This window comes from Parus major, chromosome 7 (genome assembly GCF_001522545.3).
Source record: "Parus major isolate Abel chromosome 7, Parus_major1.1, whole genome shotgun sequence".
NCBI lineage: Eukaryota > Metazoa > Chordata > Aves > Passeriformes > Paridae > Parus > Parus major.
This window is the reverse complement of record NC_031776.1, coordinates 21197429-21222925: the sequence shown is the minus strand read 5'-3', so window position 1 is coordinate 21222925 and position 25497 is coordinate 21197429. Positions and strand designations below refer to the sequence as shown.

Sequence of the window (25497 nt, the reverse complement as noted above, 5' to 3'; positions counted from 1 at the left end):
AGCTTCCTATTCTCCACATTCTGCAGCCAGTTCAGGAACTATCCATTTTTAACAGGAAAGTCCAGATACAACCCTCGCTGCCATCCTCACTTGCCATCTGTACAACCACAGGCAATAAGGTGCTCTGCATATGCACTACTGGGAGAAAACAAAGTGCTGGCTTGCTCTGGCTCATACCATGAGCTTTTCTTGTACCTTACCACGTATTCATATACCTGTAATCTTGGATGACCAACAAATGTTCCCTTCATGTCATACAGACCTCCCACCTGAGACAGGGAAGTAGGAGTGCAGTTCAGTGTATTAGTAAATCTTTCCTGAAATTAGATGTTGCTTCTAGTACAGTATGCAGTGGCCAGCTGTCAGTCCACTAACATCTACCACCACCACCACCATACCTGGACAGCTGACACACTGAAACCAAGCTGGTTTGCAATGCAAAATTACTACAAAAAAGCCAGCTGTGCCTGAAGGCAGTAACACAGAATGCAGTCTTGCCCCACTGATGCTGATGTAGGGTCCCCTGAAAGTTTTCTCTCTCATGGAAGACAGAAGAGGATACTCACATAGTTTCATGCAGAAACTCTGCAGCCACTTCTGGCTGTCATGTATGTGTACAGAATGGCATGTTTGTTATCAACACAACTGTTCAGGCTGATGGAAATACAAGTGAATTTTCTGTCCTCCCATCTTTTGCAACTGGTCACATCTCCATGCCTTAAGTATCTCTAAACAGCTCACTGAATATCTATTCTGTTGTATAAACAACGCCTTTTTTGCTTGCTTTTGAAAGTAAGAGCAATTAATTCAAAGGATCTGTGGCTTTCTCCTTCATTAGACTGAAACAAGGTGTAGCGTAAGATTGTCTCCAAAAAAGTGTGTTTTCAAGCTAAACCACTGCTGCACATGATTGTTGAGGCTGACAATCTTTTTTTTGAATTGATTTTTAATGTTCCTCCTCTTGAAAAAGTGCTAAGAAAATCCCAGAAATCCTAGAGCCAGATAAGCCCTGGTTCAGTACCTATGGAGATGGGGAGATGGTTGTAATTTTTGGTCTTTATTTTTTCCATTGTATTTGGGTCATGCAATACGTGATGTTCGGCAACCTGAAATCTTGGAAGCAAATTGAATAACATGTGCCTGCCAAGATACAGGACAGCATAGTGTTTATACATGCCGCAGAAATGTGATTTATATAATTAAACCAATAGAAGCTTCTGTACATGGATAAGCCTTAATAAGTTCTCTGTCCAGACATGGCCTTCCAAACAAACGTGACAGCAAGGAGAGCTCCTTGGCAGAGCAGGAAAGCTTTAGTACTTTTTATTCAACTACTTTATTATTTCACTCTCCACAAACACTGAAACAGCAGAAGATACACAACATATTCAAACCCCAAAGATAGTAGTTCAAGTATGATTTAATTTTAAAGCATTTTGAGACAGTATTCTTATTTTTAAAAATATTTTCATTATTTGAAATGTGTGGAAGATTCATGAGATAATATTATTTCCTAGTATTGTGCAAGGGAAAACCTTTCAATCAAAATAAGCAACAAAACTTTTCTCCTAAAATTAAACGTTATAATTATTCACTTTTACAAATAGGAGACCAAAGCTTGGAGGGATTCAGTCAGCTGCCCAAAATCACTGAGGAAGATTCCTAAACCCTAATTTTGACCCTGAGTAAAATGTTTTAATAACAATGACAGCTTCTAGTCTTAAAAATGATGTGTCTTTTTCAAACTAAGCACTCACATCTCAGGGAAGAAAACGCCTGGTCAGTAGCAGATGTGGGAGAAGGGAAAAGGGGATTATATTGAGCAGCAGCACAAACATTTGCTTTACTACAAAAAGCCAGAGCATATGGGTAGGAGTTTAGAAAGATTTTTCAAATCTAAGGCTATATTAAAGGTCATAAACCAGTAAACCAGTACAGCTTTTCTTGACATTTCCATGTTAAAATACATTTTCCTTCCTTGGTCTGTATCAAGGACTGTGGGCTGTGATCTGGTCATCAGTAAGTCATGGCTGGGGAGCATAGTGCCCACTGCAAAAACAGACTTCTCTAAGCAAATAAGTATATCCAGAGGGAGGAAAATAATGTTAAAACTCACACACCAGATTTGTTTTTGTTTATAGACTATTTCCAAATTAAGAAATTCTTAGTGAAAATAAATCTTATCTTTTTCTAAGAGATGGGGCTTCAGTACATACTGCTCCATGCCTTCTCACATATAAATAAGCAGAATTTAACGACACTTCACCACGATAAGACTCTGTCTTGCACTTCAGTGAGTTTCTCAGCATTGAGCCTGCTTCTACAGAACTGCTATTGAACAGCACAAATATTTAATCAACCACTAAAGATTGTTAGAAAGAAATATTTAGAGCTAGTGTTTTCATTTTTGTTCTATAGCTCTAAAGAAACATGGAGGCACTTGTATTTGCAGTATCTTTCAGGTTGATGCAATTTAAATTCTCAGAACTTGCTCTTGCAAGTGAGGGAAGATTTAAGACTCCAAGATTTTACAAGTTGCAAAAAAAAAAGGATTTTTTTTTTCTGTCTTTTATTCAGACAAAGGTCTATTAAATGTGGTGGTGAGTATGCCTTTTTCTGAATAATGATAGCAATAGACATTCCAGCTGACTATAGCTTGCTTTTATGCATGTATTAATTTACAGCATCAAAAAGAACTAATACAATATGAAAAAGTATATAATGAAGTGATTAAATGCTTTGAAAAAGGACTATGCATTTTAGTCATCATGTCAACAAGTCTTATGCATTTGAAAATCAGAACATCCCCCTCATGGAACAGCAGTTTGATTTTAATTTAAGTGGTACTCCTTCTCATATATCTGAGATTTAAAACCACGACAACTTCTGTCAACTCAGATCTCAGTAAACTGTGGGGACTGTTGCAGTTTGTGAAGATCTGGGGGAGAATAAGAAGTATATATACTAGCCACACTCACATGAAGCTATTTTTAAGTATATTGTAAATAACAAAAGGGAACATAGTTGTTTATATTTGAATCAAGAACAAAATAAATTTAGGGAGACTGTGGTATAAAGAGATTTTGAGTGCATGTCAGAACATTGCTTGAAAACCTTAAAAGATCAAAAAGATTTGATCTGTGAAGTGAAAAAAAAGAGGAAAAATTAGAAGTTGTTATTGACAGTAAAGGTTCAAAAAATTAAAACAGAGGAAAAGCACTAAGAAAAAGAAGCAAGTATGATTGATGAAAATAAATGGTGTGTTTATATTAGCTTTTAAATGCTTCCAGACAAAAGCCTTACAGTATATCCTTTAAAGTAATTACAACTGTTGAAAAACATCTTTATACCAGTTGATCTTTATATCACATAATGACAATTACAACAACAAATGTTAGGGTTGTTACAGAATGAGAAAAGTATCATTAACATGTATTGTACAGCCAAGCCTCAAAAAACCAAAAAATTATTTTCCAAAGATAAGTTATGAACACACAGAATCCAACAAGACTCTGTTAATATAGAGGTTAAGTTACAATAGTCCCCCATATTTGGTCTGGCTTGTAGTAGTCAGAACAGCAGTGTAAGGGCTTTGTTTACATTCATAATTCTCCTTTAGAAGTGGATAACCAGGAACACTCTATGGATATTTGGATAGATGTGCAAATCTGGATAGATTTTCTAGAAGGAATAAGTGTATGTTGTGCAAGAGGAAAATCCTAGAATGTTTTAAAGAAGTAATCCTAAGGAACAGTAGTTTTGTCTTGTAATTATATGCTTACATAACCATGACATGCTGCAAGGGACTTAGGGCAAATTTCTTATGTGAAGAAAAAGGGTTTTCTTGTGCTTAGCAAAGATGATTACAGGTTTGGTACCAAATACCAATGTGTATGTCCTTAATTTGTAGTAAGAATGACTTATATGAGTGAGGTCCATCCAAGAATGCATAGAAGATTTGAAGATCTAATATCTAGGATTGGTGTGGCCTTTTAGGTATGCTATAGAATACAGTATGCTTCGAAGGAGATAAGAAAAGTAGCTGTTTCAAGACCTTGTTTTAGATACAGTTTTTCCAGGGGCAGAAATACTTGCTTGATTACAAAAAGCATACATGAGGACTTCAGTCTTGTTCCCTTCTCCATTCTGCAACCATTTGCTCTGGAAGTTTCTCCTGGATGCAAAGAAAGATGATGGGATTCAGTTTTCTTATGCATGTGACTTAAAATACTAGAGGCGCTACAGGTGTTTTACATGAACCTGTTTAAGAACACTGGCTTTGTTAATTTTTGGGGTTTTTTTTGTTGTTGTTTGTTTGGTTTTTTGGTTTTTTTTAACAGAAATATCTTCATTTTCCATTGCCTCCCTCATGCTTTAAAAATATAATTGTTACCATTTTTTTTATTTGCACACTCAACAAGTGAGACTCTTAAGTACCATAGACAAAGGGCTTAGAATCTTTTTGGTCATTACCCATATGAATAGGATGTGAAATTTGTAAGGTAAGAAAATCATCAGAAAAAATCGGAACTGGAAGATGTCAGATCTGACTACTACACTTTGAAAAGCCAAGGACTTAAAGTTCTCCAGGCATTTGCAGAGAATAATGATGCCTTGATGAAACCTGGCTGTTCATGCTAGGTTAAACTGCAGTACCACATTTGTCAGTTCTGTGTGCCATGAAAACATGGTCTCACATCAAGGCAGAGAATCTTACAAGGAATTCACTCAGAAGCTTCAGCTTTCTCAAACCATCTCAAAATGCAGGTTTTTGTGCTGTCTCAAGTTCCATATGACATTCCTGGTGGTCAGATATAAAAGACAATTGATCAGCTTCACTCAATGAGAACTTGTTAGCAGAGATAAGGCGCATGTAGTTATTCCTGTGTCATTGTTAGTTCAGCAGATCTGTTACTTTAGCTCTCCAAGTTCACCAGTTTAGTTTTTGGGCTCAAGGTCTAAGTATGTGACACTAAATAGTCCAACATTAGTCAGACTGAGTGTTTATGTTTTATAATATTTTGTATATTAATGTAATATGTTGTATAATATTTTATACATTTTAGAAGTGCTTGGGTAGCAAAGGTCAGGTAGATATGAAAATCTGTTCAAAAGATGCAGCAGCTCTTTACTTCCCATTTAAATATTTCACAAAATCAAACACAGTTTGGATTCATTTAAAAACAAAATATAGTCAATTTTGTCTATTTATTGACTACTGAGGTCAGTAAAAAAATTACTACTATCTTCAGCAGAATGTTTTCCTGGCTTTTTGTAACCTTTACTCAGAGATTTTAAGAGAAAACTCGTGAAATTTTTTGAAATTTGCAGGGCAAACAATGTGTATATCTTAATTCAAGAACAAATCTAGAAATGGATTATAAAAGACTCTGAAATAGCTGGTTGGTTGAACCAGCTCAGTGAGGAGCTCTATATTTCCTTTAACTACTTCAGTGTAAAGCTGAGTTTTCATCCACTTAAGCTTACATGTTCTGTCCTTCAGAAAGTTATGCTCTTTGGCTTTTCTTAGATGTAATCAGAACTGTTCTGTGTTTCCCTAATTACAAACACATTTCTTTCTCCATGCAATATCCCTAAGTATGCAGCAACCATCGTCTTGCCAAAGCTTTCTGGCATTTTTATTCCAGTTAGATTCCAAATCTACATTTTTCTGTGAGAAAAGCTGTAGGAAAGACTGTAAACAAGATAATTATGTAGCAATACAATTTTAAATGCAGCTTTTACTTGTGTTTATTATTTTGAATTTATTATTGAATGTATTAATTTCTTAGTGAGTTGAGGAGACAAAATGCTATTGTTTCAGAAGCACAGATATGTTTTCATGAATGTAAATTTCAGTAAGATTTCAAATGAGGTTTTAAGCAGCAAGTATGGGGAAGATAAAAAGATGTGCAGAAAGTTAGAAAAGTTGCTTACAATCATTGTAATGGTCTATCACTGTAATCTCTAATCTGTGTCAATTTTGTGTGGCCTCTTTTATCTCACCCTGTGGAATAGCTCTGTAAAGGAGACAAACAATCGAAAATCCCATAAGGAATGTAGCCTAGTTTTCTTTGTCCTTTACACATGCCAGAAGCACCTCATACTAGACATTTTCCTCAGAGTTTTAGAAAATATTAATACAAATATTTTTGAGAGGTGAATTTAATGGAAACTCAGTAACTGTCAACAATATTTGACATTTGGAATTGAAATCTCCAGTGACTTGCTAGAGCAGAGGAATTTATTTGCCACAAATTTCCTGGGAGAGTTTTGTGCTCATAGAATCAGAGAATATTTTGCGTTGGAAGTGACATTTACAGGTCATCTATTTCAACCTCCTGCAATGAGCAGGGACATCTTCAACTAGATCAGGCTGTTCAGAACCCCAACTTTTTACAATGAGGATGATAAAACACTGACACAGGTCGCCCAGAGAGATGGTACATGGCCCATCCCTCAAAACATCCAAAGTGAAAAACTGTGAATAAAGTAGTCCTTCCTTACAGGTCATGAAATGAAAACAGAGGTGGTTTTGAGCAAAATTTGTTATGTTTTCAGCTGTTCTGTTGCCTGACCAAGTCTCCTTGGACCTGTGCTGCTGCTTACTAATATACATCCTCCTTTTGTTCAAGTGGGAAAATGGCTTTTGCTTTTGAAGTGACATTATCTGAATTACATTCCAACCCCAGGCATTAAGTGTCTGGAAGCTCTGGTGTGTAACCTAATGATTAATACTACATTACTGGATAGCCCCTCTGTTAACTTAAAACTGAATGACTCTTGAAGGATCAAATTAATACTCTCTGTTTCCATTAAAGCATTCTCCAAGAATAGGGATTAGTTAGTTTACTTCTCCCTAAGCAAACTGTGATTAGGTTACCTATTTCTTCTTCTGGGAAATTCACGTTTGTATGTAGATTAATTACTACTTGCATCTTGTCACAGAAACACTCACAGAACTATCTCTCATGTTGCCCAAACTAACTGCTTATGCACAGATTTACAGCCTTAAAATTAATTTAGGTATTTATGTATTCCTAATAAATTATGCAGTCATTGCCCATCAGTAAATGAATTGTTCATATCAGCATTAGAAGCAAGTCGTATTAAATTAACAAGTAGCAGAAAACTTACTAATAAGTGATCATATTCACATGCAATTTTCAACAGCATTCATTCACCTTCCTATAAATTATATATGGTGACTAAGAAACCTCATATTTTTTTTTGTCTTCAACTTGAAGGAAGATAAATAGAATATCTAACCTCCCAGAGGAAAAAAAAAAATAATTGTTTTATCCAAGACATTAAATGTTGAAATACTGCAGGGAGAAATGTAGTTTTATGTACAAAATTATGGAGGAACCAGTCTGGAACCACAAGCAAACCACAAGCACCTCTCCAACAATACATGTATAAAAGTTGCAAGGATATTTTTCAAATGTTATTCAAATGTATTCTGTTAGTATGTGTTTGTCAACATTCCCCAGAGAGGCAGAATGAGGACTTGGGTCAACAGGCACCGCTGCTGGGCATAGGTGGCCATGAGACCAGAATTTTAAAGATGAACCTAGAATAAAACTGTATATTAATTCTGTCACACTAGATTAACTTTTCCTCACCACTTATCTATAAACATGAGTTCTTGTGTCACAGTTAATTGGGAGACAGTTGGAGGGAAAGAATCAAGTGGAAACATAATGTGAATACAAAAGAAACCAACCGACAACTCCCTACACAAGCACAGGTGAAATATGAAATATCACCCATATGCAATCCAATGGATTTTACATGGCATTTCCATAACAGAAATAGAAGATACTCTTTAAATGTCACAAAGTATATAAGATACAATACAACGTTTCCCAATACTCTATATAAGTACTTTGCATTTAAAATGCTTTACCTAACATGCAAGCCTTGAAAAGCAGTTTACAGACCCTTTCCAAAAGTTGTCATCACTTACGTATCTGCTAAACTCCTAAGCTTCAGGTCTTTCAATAATAGTTTTCCAAGAAACCGCGTTAGTAAGCTGGAGAATGGAAAGCTCAAGAGGTTCTAATTTCCAGTTCTTTCATCTGTCTCCCTGTATCATAATCAGAAATATTAAGGGCAGTCAAAAAAACTTGAAATCTAAACATTGCAAGAACATACTTCTTAAGGTCAATGGTTAAAACAAATAAAGAGTACAACAAATTTCAGCTGTCAAGTTGAATGCATGGAATGGCCTACCAAAACAGACTGAGTTTTATAGACATAGTTCCTTTTCAAATGACAGAGGAGCAGCCATTTAAGTGTCTTTCTTTACAATCAGAATTTCCATTACAAATCAATTTTTAATATATCTTTAATACTTCCACTATATCTTTAATACTTCAGTGTGTAACTTGGCAATATTGACACATAGATTATTTTTCCCAATTCATATAATCTGTAGTACAAATACCTGGCTAAAGCAATAACTTTTTTAATAATAAACAAACTTTTTTAACACAAACATAACTTGGTATGTTAGCTGCACTGAGAGGATTCTGTATTGAATGAACAACAAAGGTTATTCTCAGTTCATAGAAGTTAATTACACTGTGTATGAAGCCTAAGGAACCTGAAGTATGAAAAGATAATATATTTAGAATTACTACAGACCTACTGAATGTACAGTTACACATTTTCAGTGAACATAGCAAGGTTCAGAGCTTATCAAGTTTTCAGTTTTCTCAGTGATACTGAGAGACCTTTGTGCATTCAAATTTAATGCAATCAGATGAATTAGAAGTACATAGAACAATTGCTTAATATTTGCAAATATTTGAACTTCTTTTACTTGAACATATTTAAACTGCTTTCAGTTTAGTCTGCTTTACAGGTGTGGACTGATTTTTTGGGGTGTGGATGATTCAGGGAATGTCAAGTGTCTTCATAAGAATGATGCTTTTCTAGTTGTGCTTGAATCTTTTGTTTGCTAAGTTGTCTTTAAGGCAGTACTGGCAAGTGAATACATTCTTTGCCCTGACCCAGAAAAGGCTTATGAACACAGCTAAGTTTATGTACTGTGAGTGGCCTCATTGACTGGTGATTTAGTGCAGTGTTTCACAGACTTTTTTTACTTAAGTCCCTTGAGACGATGTAATAATATAAAACTGCCTTGCCATAACTTTTTGCTTTGAAAAGAACAGAAGCAAAAATATATGCAGTTAAAACTCATACAGAGTTCATATTCTGTAGTGTAAAGTTAGAAACACTAATTATGAAAACAATTGAAGTGAGCACAAAATAACAAATAAATAATACATGCATCTTGTACTCTAGGAAATACAGTGCTTTGGCATCTGTAATTTATATTCATATACCCTGAGTGTAGGTACATCCCCCTCTCTCGGTTATCTTTTGAAGAATTAAATATCAAACTGTCTGGCTAAAACAAGACCTAGAGGATACTGCTCTTCCAAGGCAGAAAGACAACTAAGTGGAATTTCGTGTTCATTTTCTACAGACCATATAAACCCCACAGGAGAAGCTTTCAGTAAGTATGTGGGAAACTGTTAGTCCCTCTCCATTCAATGCTCTACATAAAAGCAGATTAGTCAGTTTTATAGGGAAAGAGTGAATGCTGAAGCATTGCCTGAAATAGCATGAGACATCATATTTTACAATAACACTCATTTTGATAACAGAAAACCCAACAGCCACGGGTGATCATGCAGTCATGTTACTGTGCCTTGAAATCCAGTAGAGCTGGGCTTCCCTCCATCCTTGTAGAAATGCTGATTCCATGGTCATACCTCTAGCCAAAGGTCTTACCTTTCTAGCCAAAGTCTTTGTTGGGGGAACCAATGACAAGTCTTTACTGCAACACCTGCATCCTTGTTTGTCATGATTCTGAAACATTATTTTTGTCTTCACTCTTGTCTAGAGTGGAAGACTCTAGAAGGATCAAAAGCCTTCCTGTGTAGCCTAGCCCACATATAGTCTCAATACTGCACTTCCTGTACAAGATTCACTTAAATGCTTAGAAACTCTTGGCAAACTGGTCTGAAAATAGGGAGGGGGTATTATGCTGAGTCCACAAGAGATTTCATTTCTACATAAATGAATAAAGACAGATACTAAGGACACCAAAGCAAGGGAAACAAAATGAGATTTAATTCTACTATAGCTACATCACTGCTATTGCAGTAGTATGACAGTATCCAGGAACTTACCAGGTCCTTGCACTGCATGAAGGAAATGTTTGTCCTTGAATAATGCATCACCACATTTGCAGTGTTTTTGTAAACAGATCTTCCTGTCATCATTATTTCCTTTTATTCTCTGCTTTGAGATGTAATCAATTTAAATTGCAAATGGAATATTTCTACAGTACTTAAATAAAATGTACAAGAAATTTGATTCTTAGAGGCCCTGTAGAAGGATAAAGAAAACGTTTACCTGCAAACTAATACAGGAAAAAGCAACTGACTGAAAAAAATTCTCTGTGTAGCCCTTTTGTTATAAAAATAAGTCTATGGAATTAACAATGCCTGTAGGAAATGTTTCAAGCAATTAACATTTGCTTTTTATTGAATATTGTCTCTTACAGAATACATCAAGAATTTTCTCTAAAATAGGAGAACACTGGAAGTTAGAGACTCTCAAGCTGCTAGAAGGTTTCCACCACCACAGACAAAGATAACTGGGAGCAAAAGCACAGGGAATGGTATAAAATTAACAAATATGTGATTCAGTGAAGAGCAGAGTATGTATGGCCTGAAGATGGTAGAGAATCAGACATTACATGGACCTAACAAAGCATTTTCATCATCAAAGTAGTGTTACACCATCTCATTCATCCTCTTTCTTACTTCTTCTTATCTAATTCCCCTCTATTCTGCCATAAACATAACTTAAACACCTTTAGTTTATCATCTAAGCACCAGTAGAGGTAGAGGGGAAGACATAATGAATTAGCAGCATGATGCTGAAAATAGCATAAGCACGCTAATTTAGAGATTGCACCTGTGAGTTATTTTCTGAGTGTGATGTACGGTAAAGAGAATCTGATAGAAAATGATTCTTTGGAGCAATTATATTAAAACTCATAAAAATCTGTTTCTATTATTGGTCAATAACAAGGGTGTGACTTTTTGCCAAAACAGATTTAGGATACCTTCTACAAAATTACTTCTATTTTTGGGATTAAAATCTTCCTATTTACCAAAAAGTATTGTATCTTTCACATGGGATGAAAAGCCAGGGTAAGACACAATAATAAGAAGAACAACAACTAATATTTTCTGATGTTCCAGAGCTTAAAATATCAAAATATAATTGAGAACTTTATAAATTTCAATTTGACTCTCTTATTTCCCTGCTGACAGACTCTCCATCACTCCCATGGCATCCTTTAGAGCAAACACCTTTCCTTACACCTTATGCTATTGCACCAATATGGGAAGAAATTACACAGACCTTCAAAATCTTTAATTGGAAGATTTGGAGGAGGAGTAATAAAATTAGACTGACATTCTAGCTTTCAGTGCAGACACAACCTAAAAATTTAAAGATTCCTTTTCTGTTTGGCTGTCCTTCATTGGGATCAGTTAGATAGTATTTTCACTTTTGTCTCCTTTTTCTAGTCAGCAACAGTAAAAAATTCAAAGCATATTGAAAAATTGTTATTATCTATATAGACCAATGACAATTTTCCTTAGAATAAATGAAATATTATTGCCATACATCACTGGACATAGTTTAGTTTCTAACTTGACAATAACAGGCATCCAAAACAAGTAATCTTGTAAAAGTATTAAATAATTCAAAGTCTTCCAAATTTTCAAGATCTCATTTTGGACCGTGTTTCTTTTTTTTTAAAGCTGTTTACTTTATTTTTTTCCTTTATTGCAAAAAGCAAATTAAATTATGACTATTAAAATTGTCATTTAGTACAATCCAGTTTTCAGTAAAATCATGACATTGTATAATTAAAATTCTTTAATAACTTTTTAAATAATTCAATGGACTCAAAATTACTGTCTCAGTAAAATCAACATTTTAGAGAGAAAATAATCCATTTTTGAAAAATCTTTAGAAAAGATCTGTAAGAAACCTAAAGGAGACCTGTTGCAACAAAAGACTAACAACTCACATTATTATTTTTTACATACAAAATGTGACATATCTATTTTCTATTTACATGCACTTACAAAAATGATTCCACAGAGATTTCTGGGATTTATTTATGAGTTAGCAGTCAACCATATGAATAAGGACTGCACAAAGTCAGCTCGTAGCATATAAGAGCAATAAGGTGATCTGGTTACAATACGAGAGATTTTATGCTTGCAAGATTTGATAATTTTAAATGCTGCACTATCAAAAAGATCAAGAACATTTAGAAATCTTAAGGAATGTCTCCATCCAGTGAAGAAGAAAATTGCAAAAGAGACATAAATGGTAAGGAAGTCAAATTTGTCAGATTATTGATGTAAAGAAGGTAAATTTAATTGACTCAGGAGAATTGCTTTTGTTTTGAAGAAAATCATATATCTTTCCCTTTCAAAATGGCAGACTCAATCTACCTCCTGAATAAAGACTCCAATCTCAACATGGCAATGCTATTTACTAGATTTTTCAAGGAGAATTCTAATATGTACAGAAAGGCAGCATCATTATTCAAGTTGACATGAACTCCCTAGATAGCCTTTTTAATTAACCAGATAAAGCAGTGTAGGAGCAGTTTCATTCTGATACTATAGCTCAGGATGAGCTTCTCAGTGATCTGATGTGATCTGATGTGACAAATGACTTACTAATTTTACCTTACACCCACATTTAAAAGTATATTGTAAAAAGACATAACCCCTTAAATGGAGAGAATACATAATTTTGAAAAATTTCTTGAAAAATCAAAAGTCAAGGTTTTTTATAATCAGTTAAGTAAAATATAACACAGACGAATTAAAATACTTGGATGTAGCTTACATATATCTATGAAAGAGAAGGATCAAGATTCAAGGGAGATATTCCCAATAAGACTTCTCTAAGGCTTTAAAATTGGAACCTTAATTTCAGTCTCTGTATTGCCCTCTGTGCTAAGGGCTAAGCTTTCATATACTTGATAAGGTGTTGGTGACCTCAAGATGACAAGTGAACCACAGAAACTGCCTTAAACTCCCAGAGACCTACAAGTGTATGGCCATCCTTCCTCTTCCCTCCCTTCCTCCTTCCTCTCTCTACTTTTACAGATGAGCCATTAGGAATGGGGAAGACAATGAAACACCTTCATTGCCAATTACATGAGAATAACATGTCTCCAGTAGAAAAAGTCAATGACATGAAACAAATGCCATTATACATTAATATCACCCATATTGGAATGAACAGTGGCTGGTTCGAACTGAAATTTCACCAAGACCTAAGGGAAGCTGTGTGGCCTCTCACTGAAAGGATGGGCCCCTCCACTGTCAAGTAAGTTTTGTCATTCAAAGCAACACAGTGGATCATATTTTCTAAATGCTAAATATTTAGATTTGAAAGGAGGTTTGAAGGGTGAAAGAATGTCTTCTTTTGAAATAATCCATTTGCTCAGAGGAGTCATCTCACAATGACTCATGCAACACATTCAGAGCAGACGATGTTAACTAGTAACTAAAATTAAATACAAAATCTCCACCTTGTATAAAATAATTCAGCAGCTTATCACTTTACCAGGACACCTGAGAAAACAATACATGTATTATTGCATATCTTTCAGTGGCTTGCAGTTCACATTCAGTGCCAATTCAAGGCCATGAACCTACTCCTCACTATATACACCTGTCTGATGCCTACATTACTGACAGACTTCTGCTGTATTTATCATCCAGAGACATAATAATGTTCCATTCATAATCATATACTGATTTTAATTTATAATTACTGATTATAATATAAATTTTGATACATCATTCACAGACACGTTCACCCTTTTACTTTCTTTCTCTGCTATTGACAAAAAACCCCAAATGGTCAATAAAGAAAACCAGACAAACCAAGGGAGGATGAAGACTCTATTAAGACCATCTTGGCATCATTCTTCATTACTTAGTAAATGTTTTTCTATTCTACCATGCAATCCTTCAGAAACTAGTCTGGCCACGTAATCTAACTATACATGAATTTACACAAATAAGGCTCAGACTGGAAAATAAATATGAATGAGAAACAAATTTTGAACCATTTTTATCTGTAACATATAATTATTAACTACATATTAACTGAGATCACAATTACCATTCTTGAAAAGCAAACTCTCTGGACACTGGTATCACAACAGTGAGGAAAATGATTTGAAGTTTCTTGAGTGACCATGTAAATAGAACATAGATTTTAGGAACCATTCACTCTGATTCCTCTGCAGTATCAAGGTACATTGAGTATATGATATTAGGAAGTAATTCAGTCATTTTTGGTTCAGGATTATTTGTTAAATTATACTTAAGGTATTTTTTATTTATTTTCATTTTATTTGTTTGTACTACTGGTGTGGCTACAATCATATTTTTTTTTCTGAAATTATTTTATTAATTGTCATAGTGTCCCTGGTGCTCAGGCCAGCATTCCTCCTCTGAATCTACAAAACATTAGCTTAAGTTAAACTAGAATGAGGAACATATTTGTGCAAAGCTTCAGAGGAATTAGAAATTACCCACAGTCACTCAAAACTTAAAGCCTTTCATATGACGTTTCAGGAATGACCAAGATATGATTCATAGAAACTGATGATTTTTTCTTTCAGATGGAGCTAGGAAGGGCATATAAAAACAAATTTTAAACCAGCTTGGTTAGTCTTTCTAAGCTTGGGTTTATATTTATTTCAAGCTCCAGTTTCCATATTTAGCTGGAATTTCCATTGGAATGCTGTGAATGTAAGCTGATCAGAGACAACTGAGACACGGACGACCACAAAAGGTTTCCATTCCCATTTGCAGAACATTTCCCCCTTAATTTGCTGATTCCTGGAACCAGTATCTAAAATGTGCGTGAGCTCCTCGAAGGTGGGTAGGTTGTGCATCACTGCCATCTTCGGTACACAGGAGGAATCGCCGGAGTGACGGTCATTCAAATGAAACATGTTGAAATAACTCATTTAAATATAATCAGATGGTTGAAATTTGACAGCAGAATGGAACAGATTTTTCCAGTGTTTGCAATGCTACAGAAATCAATAGACACAGCTTTTCTGTGCTGTATGCATATTTAAAAAAAATATTTGGAGATTGAAAATCCTTGCACAATAAATAGGAAAATTAAAATATCTCATATCACATTGCCAAATGATGGGGTAATAGACACAAACATATTGTTCTGTAAAAAACTGCTTTAAGAAGAAAAAGTATGAATTGATTCATTTAGTCAAACACTGCTTGAACAGATGGTGTGATTAACAACTAGTATGTTAGCCATCTCAGGAGCTTACAGAAAAAGTAAACAAATGCCTTTAAAACATATCACTTTATTCCCCAAAAGGTATTTTCATTCACTTATTAAAAAATGCGAAGATCTATATGATAGAGATATGAATATTTGAAATATAGAAATCAGACATGTCCGGCAGCTAAAATTGTTTAAATTCTGCGTTTTTAATGCAGACTTGAAATCTTGAAGGATTTGGATTTCACTGGCTTAACCTTCACATTGATTACAATGCATCAATATATGGAGAAAAAGGTGGAGGAATGAAAATTCATCATTCAAACTTTAATGAGTGATCTAGTACAGATGGATCAGTATTGTATGAGGAGTTGTTCAAAATAGGTCTGATTTTCATGTAAGAAATTTGTTTCAGCATTTTAACAAGGTAAAAGCTCTAAAAGCAGCCTTGGGAATGAGGTTACACATGGACAGAAAATGCATGTATTTTTTTCACCACCAGCAGGAGATGGAACCAAAAAAATATTGGCTTGTGTTGTGCTTTAACAATTCTCAGGTATTCATGACAATCAGTATAAATGAGATCAAGCTTTTCCCCACTCAGTTGGACAAGACTTGGAAGAGTCTTTCTGCACTGTATTTGTGAAAAATGTCTTGGACAGTTGCTATATATATGTTCTTTCTCTTTGGATCAGTTTCCAGTAAAGACATTTTGAAATGGAATTAGAAAGGAAAAAATGATACTGACAGCACTGAGGAATGATACTAACAGCATTGTGCAGCAGAATAGAAACAGAAACAGAATTTGTTCTCCTTATCAGCTAGAAAATGCATCACATGTATGGTTGTATTCCACAAAAAACCAGGAGTCAGGTCAGAGCCAAAGGCCATAGGACCTTGCCAATGTGTTGCCAAGACCAAGTGGCACTGCAAGTGCCAAGCAAGGCACTGCCCATTAAATCAAACTCAGAGCTGTGCTCATGTGTCCTGGTTTAGGGTTAAATTTAGAGTGATGGATGCCATCATTTTGCTTTGCATAAAGCCTGAATAATTTGTGCTGCATTTGACCTCAATCTACCCTAAAACTTGTACAAAATATTTGAGAAGAAAATTTCAATATGGTCCATAAACATTATCTTGCAGCAACATATCTTTCCTTCAGTAATGAAGTTTGGTTAGTCCATGGATGAAAAAGGAAGTTGACCATATTTTTCTGATGTCTCAATTGTTCATCAAGACACTTCTTGGTTATGTTATTTATTTATTCAGCTAGAAAAAGGGAATTTCAGTGTAATTAATATAGAAAGTAAGTCAGTGCCAGCCAGTTCAGTTTATATAAATCTGGCAAAATCAGAGCCCATAAAAAAATTATTCTGCTAGCAGAAAAAGATTTAAAAATTCTGCAGTAGTTACTAAAAATGTATTTGCTTGTTTCTAATGTAGCTGGCATGTGAGGGGGAAGCATATTATCAAAGCATTTGTAAAGACCTGTGCCTGGTAATATTGCTTAATTCTGGAAAAGCATAGCTTAATCTAATATGTTCTCTGCTGAAAAATGGGATAATTCATTTAAAGTTTCCTTGTCTTCTCTCTTGGTCTTTTCCTAACCTTTGCATCTGCCAGATTTGTTTCAGAAACATCAGTTCTGAAGTAATCTTTGCTGTATATAAACAGAACTGGAAGTTTTTCAGAAAAGACCAAGAGACAAAAAGTATAGATCAGTGCATTGGGTTGAACTTTCATTGTTTTAATTGTTCTCATTTTCACAGATTAGTTGTAAAATAGCAACGTGTAGTAAACACAGTTATGACCAGTATGATATAACTGGTATTTACCTACTAAAGAAATCCAGCAGACAGGTCATGTGCTCTTTTGTAAGATACATTGACGCTACATCATCTTTAAGGTCCCTTCCAACCCAAATCAAACCATTCTGTGATTCTGTGATACTAGAAGAAAAGAAAGAAGGAAAGTTACAGAAATGGGAAGTAATAAAATCATTCATTTGAACTTTAACGAATCAAACTTTACCCTTACTAGTCAGACCCTCCCAGGCTTTCTTTTTAATCACTGAAAAATTTAAAAACTCCCTTAGAAATTATGCTCTTTCTCAAGTCCAAGTATGCCAGCTTTCCCTCATCTTCTTCATCTCTATCTTGTAAGGGAGTATGGTTGAGTGACACTGCTAGAACATGTGTGTTTGGTGTTGAAATCAAGTTGATCTACCATTCCTTCAGGCTTTTGAGATGATAAAAAACCCAACAAAGCTGTAGGTACAGATTCAAGAGCAGTTGCAATTGCAAAATCTGCTCACACAAAATTCAGGATCACAGATGACTTTCCATCAGCTAGAAGCCATACTAGAGTTCAGTGACTCCCACACAACAGAGCACAGCAGATCCTGCTCTGGAAGCAAAGCAATGTATCCGCATCATCATGGCACTGAGCTGCAGCCAGGGCTCACTACTGGGAGTCAAGGATTTTACTGAACTGCAAAATCGTGCTAACACGGCTGGTCAGTTTGTAGGCTGGTCAGCACTAGCTCGGGACAATATATTGTATTTAACTGCTGAGTACAGACATTCCCTGAGGAACCTGCCCTCCCTTCATTTTCAGTCCTTTAAACTTAAATCTTGGAACAAATCAGTGCAGGCACTTACTGACATCCACTGAATCATCCAATGGAAGAACTGCCCTGCCTGATTATGCAGTCTTCAGATATGAAATCAACATGATATCACTAAGTGAAATTTTTCTTAAAAGGAAAGCATTTTCAAGGAAACTTGGATTAGCTATCTGTACAGTACACCCTGGACACTTTTGAAGTGGAATGGATGTGCTTTGGTGACATTGTCTACACAGCACTGAACACCCAAACTTCTTTGAATACATTTGACTTATCACTTTGGAAACATCAAGACAAATGCAACAGAAATGTAGGAGAAACAAAAACATGACAAACACTGTCTAGATATTTAACTTGAATGATGCGAGTTGTTTTAGCAGAACCGGTCAGGGCAGGACCTTGTGCAAGTGATGATCATGGCTCCCCATGAGACTGCAGCAGAAAATTTGCAGAATGGTTCTGCAGCTGCTGCTGAGAATGTCAGAGCTCTTCTGAGAGCAGACTCCTCCCCAGTATGTTCTCTGCCACTGTATGATTGGGATCTTCACAAAAAGATTTTGTTTTCTCATCCTATTCTCCAGATACCACATGACTGATTTCAAAAAAGGCATCTTAGTTCTCCTGTCTTATCAACTGGAAGAGAAGGAAGAAGACATACAGTTTTGGCATTTTTCCATACTTGCCATTTCCTCACATGGTAGCAGTCAAATGTGTTGCAATGGAATAATCTGCATCTATGTATTAACTAGTGGTGCAATTATTCCCTTAAAATAGGCTGACACAGGTTGTTTTCAAGCCACAAACATCCCTTTTAAGTACCCTAATCTAGGTAGAATTACAGTTTAAATATCTTCTACCAATATTGATAGCATTGCCTGTAACTGATAATCCTCCCTATCTCTAACTCTCTGTAGACATCACATTATAATGCTTCATTCTTGCCAACGTTTGCTCTTGCTACATTTTTTCAAACTAGCAATCATCACACTCTGTTGGGATAAGAACCAAGGATATTTGATTTATTCAATAATTCATAAAGAAAAAAGTTCTAATCCAAAGCAAACTTTAGGTTTTCTATATTTACCCTTAATCTCTCACTTACACTGGCAGGAAATAGGTATATTTATGCCGTCAGAAAACAGCAATGTCAAAGCAGAGCTCAGATGATACAGTTGGTGTCTTTACAATTGCTTTTATACTGCTGTTTTAAAAGTTGGCTGATCCATTGTTTGTATCATTGCTTTGATGCAGTGAATGATCAAGACCTTGCTGTTACAGCCAAGGAATACACCCCACAGAAGCATATTGTCATATTAAAACTGTGTCAATTTGCCCCCTTCCAGGGAGATGACCAAATAGATTAGTCTTCCATAGTATCTTACAATGGACAAGTTATAAAGACAAAACCATTTTTGTTGTGCACTGCAGCTCGTTAGGCACTTCAGAGATCTAAAAATATTTTTTTTACAGCAGCTGTTATATTTTACATATTTTTTAAAAGAATTGTGTGTGTAAGTAACATAGTCAAATGAAAAACATATGTCCACAGTTAATAGTATACAAAAAGAGCACTATGTATATCACTGAGAAATGAATAACATAAGCTTTGGTTATTGGCTTAAATGAATACTTTACAATCATTTTCCCCCATAAAAGGTGTGAACTCTGAGGGAGGGGGGGAGTACTGCTGGGAATGGTGCCCTCTCTCATCTTAAAATGTGTGAGAATCCAAACAGATTATTTATATGCAGCTTCTTGTATTGATTACATTATGCTACATACTGTGCGATTCAATAGGAGTCCTAAAAATATATTTTATAAGAGCTTATGGTTTGTAATGGCAGAATAGCAAAAGGTTCATCTCTTGCCATAATCTGAAGGCTCAGGATTTACACTCTAGTTCTTGACAGCTCAGAAGGAAGGATTTGCAGCACACACTAGCACACATGTACGTGGGGTTCTGCCCTGAAGGTCCTTTGCAAACCAAGACAAAATACTGCAAAGATTTAAGTTGCTGATCTTCCAGATATTCCAACTTTATAAAACAACAATTTAAGTTATTAATAAAATGGACAAACAATGATGACTGGAGGAAGGAAAGCATTTTATTCAGATTTTCTGTGCTAGGTTAAGAATTTTCAAAAATAACAGTGGCTTCATGGGATGGCAAACACTAGGAACATCATCTATGTAGAAAGGCCTCTCCGCTCTACCTGTAATGGTAGGGGGGAGGATCTCACAATTTTTCAGTGAAAGATAGGAAGAATCACTAGAGGGCTCCCAAACTATTTAAAGGGACATTCTCCTTCCTGTAATGTGCATGAGATAACATGAGTTAAAGAAAAGACTTCAAGGATTCTCTTTTTACTTCTCTCGTTGGCTCAAATATTCTGTCTTTGTGTTCAAATTCACTCTTTCTGGAGGAGAGACTGCAAAAATCACTTTGAGGGTGATATAAAGTAGGAGGGGGGAAGCTTTCAGATAGATTTAACAACTGGAGGATTGGCACTGCTGTCATTGGCTGAGCAGAGAGACAGAAATGAGAAATGTGACAAGGAATCGAAGTTGAAAATGTAGCTGAAGGCTGAATTTATACAGCTTGCAAAGAAAGGACAACATTCTGTGGGATGGGACCACCGTAATTTGGTAAACTGTCCTATTTCTAAGCCACTTTCCACCCACTAAATTCAAGCACCTTGGTTTTCTTCTGCAATTTTTGGGGAGTCAAGACATCTCTGACAAATACACATTTGCTCATGCTTACATGTGTGTGTATAAATACACATGTGCGTGTATATATACATATATACATGTATACACAGTCATATGCAAAAGTGGTCTTTAGAGGAGCCTGCCAAATGATCTTTAAGGACATCACCATATTGTGGAAAGGACAGAAAACTATTGGTATAAAAATGAATTACCTAAAATTTTCTCTTCACTGGCATGGCCTGTCACCTATTCCCTGCCAAGTCCCTTGGGCAGGAGAGACTTTGCTTCCTAAGGAGAAACATCTTTTTCTCTGTGAGTTGAGTTATCAGCAAGAAAACACAAGTAGGATTTCTTCCAATGCTCTAAATAACTAGTGCTTTTCCTTTTTATGTGCCATGTTGAGATTGCTGCAGTACAGGTTCTTTTGACTTACAAGAATTTTGCCCAAATTATCAGTTGTTTTAAATAAAGGTTGAAAAACCACCCATATATTTGGACTCTAACACCTGCTAAGACAGAAAGGCAAACAGCTTCCTGTAAAATAAAGAGAAAGAATAAGCCATCTCCTGTAGGTGAGTTTACTGGGCATGAGGACTTGAATGGATTTGACACATTCTGTTACAATTTTAGACGAGGTGAGGGAATTTAATTTTTGTCTGTTAATACATAACTTTCATTGTTCCAAACATACCCATTCTGGAAAGATAATAGCCCTCTGAGACTCTCAGCTTTCTGTGGCAGTGGTCTGTTCACAGGCTTCTTCCTCTAGGCTAGAGTTTAGTGAAATTATTCCTTATCAGCAGTTCAGTTTTGCTTGGCTCCTTTTTAACATCCCAAATTGATTTCCAACTGGTAGGCTTTGCCATAAATATTTTAAAAATTCCTCATAAGTTCTGAGTGGGGAAGGGAAGCCTAAAGCTACCAGACTTCTTATGTTGCAATGGAAAAACAATATCATGATAAGTAGATATCAGAGATTAATGAGCTGTTTAAAAGTCTAGAAATGGTATCTGAAAGAAGCAATTTTTTGTTTGATTCTGACATTGTTCCTTGTGCCTTTCTGCTTTTGGACATTGTGCAGGCTCCTGCAGTATTTTTCTAAATCATCATTTAAGAGGAATGAAACATTAGCACATACCAAGTAAGTCAACAGTAATGAAGTGGTGCTGTAATGCATGTATGTGGTAAACGATTCAGGAATGGCACAGTTAACACTATTAGTATTAAAGTGGTCGCAATTATATTTTGCAGTTAATGCTGAAGAAAAATTCACATCTGTCTTTGGTACCACTGTTTCAGGCTAATGCAGGCTACCTGAGATAACAGCATTCTCATTTTCTTCTACATTTCCTTGAAACTGTACAACGTCCTGCACTCGTTTTTTATCAGCTCGACAGTAATTTCCATTTCTTTTTTTCTTGTTCTGCTGTCAGTATGTCAATTCTAGTAAAGACAGGATTCCTGACTTGAAGTATAGGGGATGTAGGCAGTTGCCTACCACAATGAGAGGATAAGGAGGTCAGGAAAATATTTTTAAAAATGTTTAAAATGTTTTAAAAGTTCTTCTTTGCTATCAGGAATTGTGTGTTTTTACAACTTGTACACCAGTGAGAGTATTCTTCCAGGGAGTGAAGAAGTCAGCAGAGGTAAATAAAATATTCATCCAGTGCAGATAAAAACACAGAATTGTTTGTGTACACATTTTGCCCTCTGCATCACTATGCACTCTTCAAATGCATAGCCTCCTATCAAATTCGCTGTTTATTTCCATGCTGCAGCATTTATTTTGATTATAAACTACAAGTATCTTGAGGCGTAGTTTTTGTCCTTTGCACACTAATGAAGGACACTGGTGATCTTGATAATAATGCTCTGTATTTAATGCTAAGTATTTAGCTGCTTAATTGTCTTGATTTTGAGCCTGTGTTTGTTTTGTGCATTCTTTAAGTGCATCTATACCCAAGATTTTTGGGACTGATCAGAAATAATTCCATATTAGTTTATAAATATTAATTCAGAATATTACTTTGTAGTTCTTCTAGTTGTTACATCTTCATGTCAGTTGTCATTTGAGGTATTTGTCATCCAGTTACAGTGTATCTCTATAACCTTTTGGTGATTTCAAGAGCAGTTTCATTGCCACTGAAAAGGAAATTATTGACAATCCATAACCTGTTATAGTTCCTGCTCCACCTGCCATTTTCTAACTCCCTAGACTATTGTGAACTTTAAGAAGACTGCTTTTTAATTTATTTTTTTTTTACCATCTGCTGTATACTGCTTAATGCTTGATATCCTGTTAGGGCTTCTTGAACCAATTTTTGCAGTCTAGTTCTATTTGCATTTTCCAAGTTGAGCCAAGAGACAATTAGACAGCAGACAATTTGTTGAGCCTCAGTCCTTCCCTACTGAGCTAGGAATGTCATGCTTAAGTATTCCAGGTAACCAGGGAGGCTTTTCATCTTTCTAGTCATTGTCTGCCATTGTTCAAGTCTTTGCTGCATGATTCTGACATTTGGGAAAACTGTATTTGTGCCATACTTAAAACTGTGTCCCCAAGTATTCATTCCTTTTTCTGTAAAACCATACCACTGTTCTCTGAGACAATGTGCTACTACTTGCCTTAATTTTGTAGCTACAAGAACTCTTTCCCTATAGTGCCAAACTCATTTTCCACTGGACTTTGAATCTCAGACTAGCCATAGGCAATATTATTGTATGAAGTTAAGTAGTTGCTCCTACCACCCCAAGTTCATCCAAGCAATAACAGAATATGTGTCATACTGCACTGTCTTTCATTCCAAAGTGTCCTGCTGGATACACATCACAACAGTCAAGACACCATAGGGATCTGATTTACAAGTGGGGATGGTTTAAGTTGAGGCAATTTCAGTGTTTCTCACCCCTCTTTTTCTTGCTTCTCTTAGAGATTCCTACTCTGACTACAGAGCTGGCTCCACTTCTCACAAAGCAGTAGTTGAACTGCTAAAGTTTATTACACAAATGCCAAGCTCTTATTTGCAATTCTGTAGCTGTTACATCAGAGTCTGAACTGTTCCTGCAGTGTGGGTAGGGAACTACTGCAGCCATTCCAATATAAGATATCCCATCCTTGATCATGACTCAGTCCAAGCCTTTTCTGGTGAAGAAGAGTGTCAGCTAACACATTTCAACCAGCAAGAGAGCATAAATTTTCTTGACGAAAGGCCACATAGATAAAGCAGAATTTGGATTTTTATAGTACCTCATAAAGGATCACTGCTGTATATACTGCATGGAATCTTTTGGTTTGGAAATTTGAAAACTGACTTGATTATACTAGGTTTTGATTACTCCGTGCCAGAAAACTTAAAAGGCTTTGAGGCATATATAAATTAAGAGGACACTATTCATTTGAAAATCGAGACACAATCTTCCGTATTTTTCTAATACTGATCTGTGGGTTTTCATGTAGATCATCGACTTTACTGGAGTTCTGTTTGAGTGCAGTATAAATAGATCACTACCTTGACTCTTCATCATCTGAGACAGACATTCCAGTACTTTTGCAGGAGCTACATACAAGAAAATACAACTTCTGGTATGAAGCTTTCATTCCTCACCTTCCCAGATTGATGAACAATCACTGTAAGGTCAGGAACTAGTTTTCTTTCAGTGAACCTACAGACCTTTGGATATAATGGTGTATGCATATTGTATACACTCTACATTTTAACACAAAGGTCAGACTAGTCTATAAACATAAACACCTATATAACATCTAAAACCAGGAGAAAGTAACAAGAGAAAAAAAAAAAAAGCCCAAACCAATCAATTGACCAAACAAACAAACAAAACAACAGCAACAAAGGGAAATAAAAAACAAAATAAATAAATTTACCACGGCAAATAGCAAACTTACCATGGCAAACCAGCAACCAAAAAATAGAGTGTTTTTTCAGGGAATGCTGTTAGGCTTGCAACCGGTAATATGAAAACTGCTTGTTCTGACTAAATTCAAGGAAGATCTTTGTATAATCACTGTAAATCAATGGGATTAAAAAAAACAAAAAACAAAAAACAAACATGATTCATACAGTCAGCTTCACATTCTAATAGAGAGATGCCAATGAGACCCAGAATACTGGCTGGTCATTTTGGTTAGAAGTGTATTACCTATTTGGGAGCTGTATAAACAGTGGAGTTTACAGACTGACACATGAATCACATAACAACAGTCATAACTAATTATATGTTGTCCTAAACAATTTCACTTGTCCTAAACCAAAAAATTTTATTCCCTTTCAGGATTCTTCCATTTTAATGTTTTTTTTTAAATTAAAAATAGACCAATTTTTAAGGGAAAATACTAAGATAAAAAATCCATTTTTAAAATTTTGACTATATTAAAAACCCCACTCAGTTTTCTCCCTTTCCTTTGCCTTTTTGTCAACTAATTTCTTCTAAATGAAATTGCTTATTCTATTTAACTTACATTTATGAACAATCCTGTCATCCCCAAAATCATCTCAATGAGATGCATTCAGCCAGCTTCTCACCTGCTCTGAGCTGGGTTAGATTAAAATGCTGGAAGTCAGCTATAAATCTCAACCATTGCACAATGATGGAAATGTTTTTGGCAAGTGGTGATAGTGTAGACATCGCCAATAAGTGCTTCAAACTGGACGCTTTGTCTCTTAAACCCCCATTAACACTCATCACTATTTGATATTTATTTAGCAGGATTTCTTTCTTTCCAAAGTACCCGATCCAAAGCAAAAGGAATC

At 35.5% G+C, this 25497-nt stretch overlaps 1 long non-coding RNA gene across 1 annotated transcript; it reads right to left on the bottom strand.

The window, feature by feature from the left end:
* Positions 1-1308: 1308 nt before the first annotated feature.
* On the bottom strand, positions 1309-25279 carry LOC107207461. The gene is made up of 5 exons (XR_001522769.2): positions 25206-25279; positions 24633-24751; positions 17229-17342; positions 7970-8089; positions 1309-4174 (listed from the first exon to the last, which is right to left on the bottom strand). It is a non-coding gene; the product is annotated as an uncharacterized LOC107207461 (long non-coding RNA).
* Positions 25280-25497: the final 218 nt, after the last annotated feature.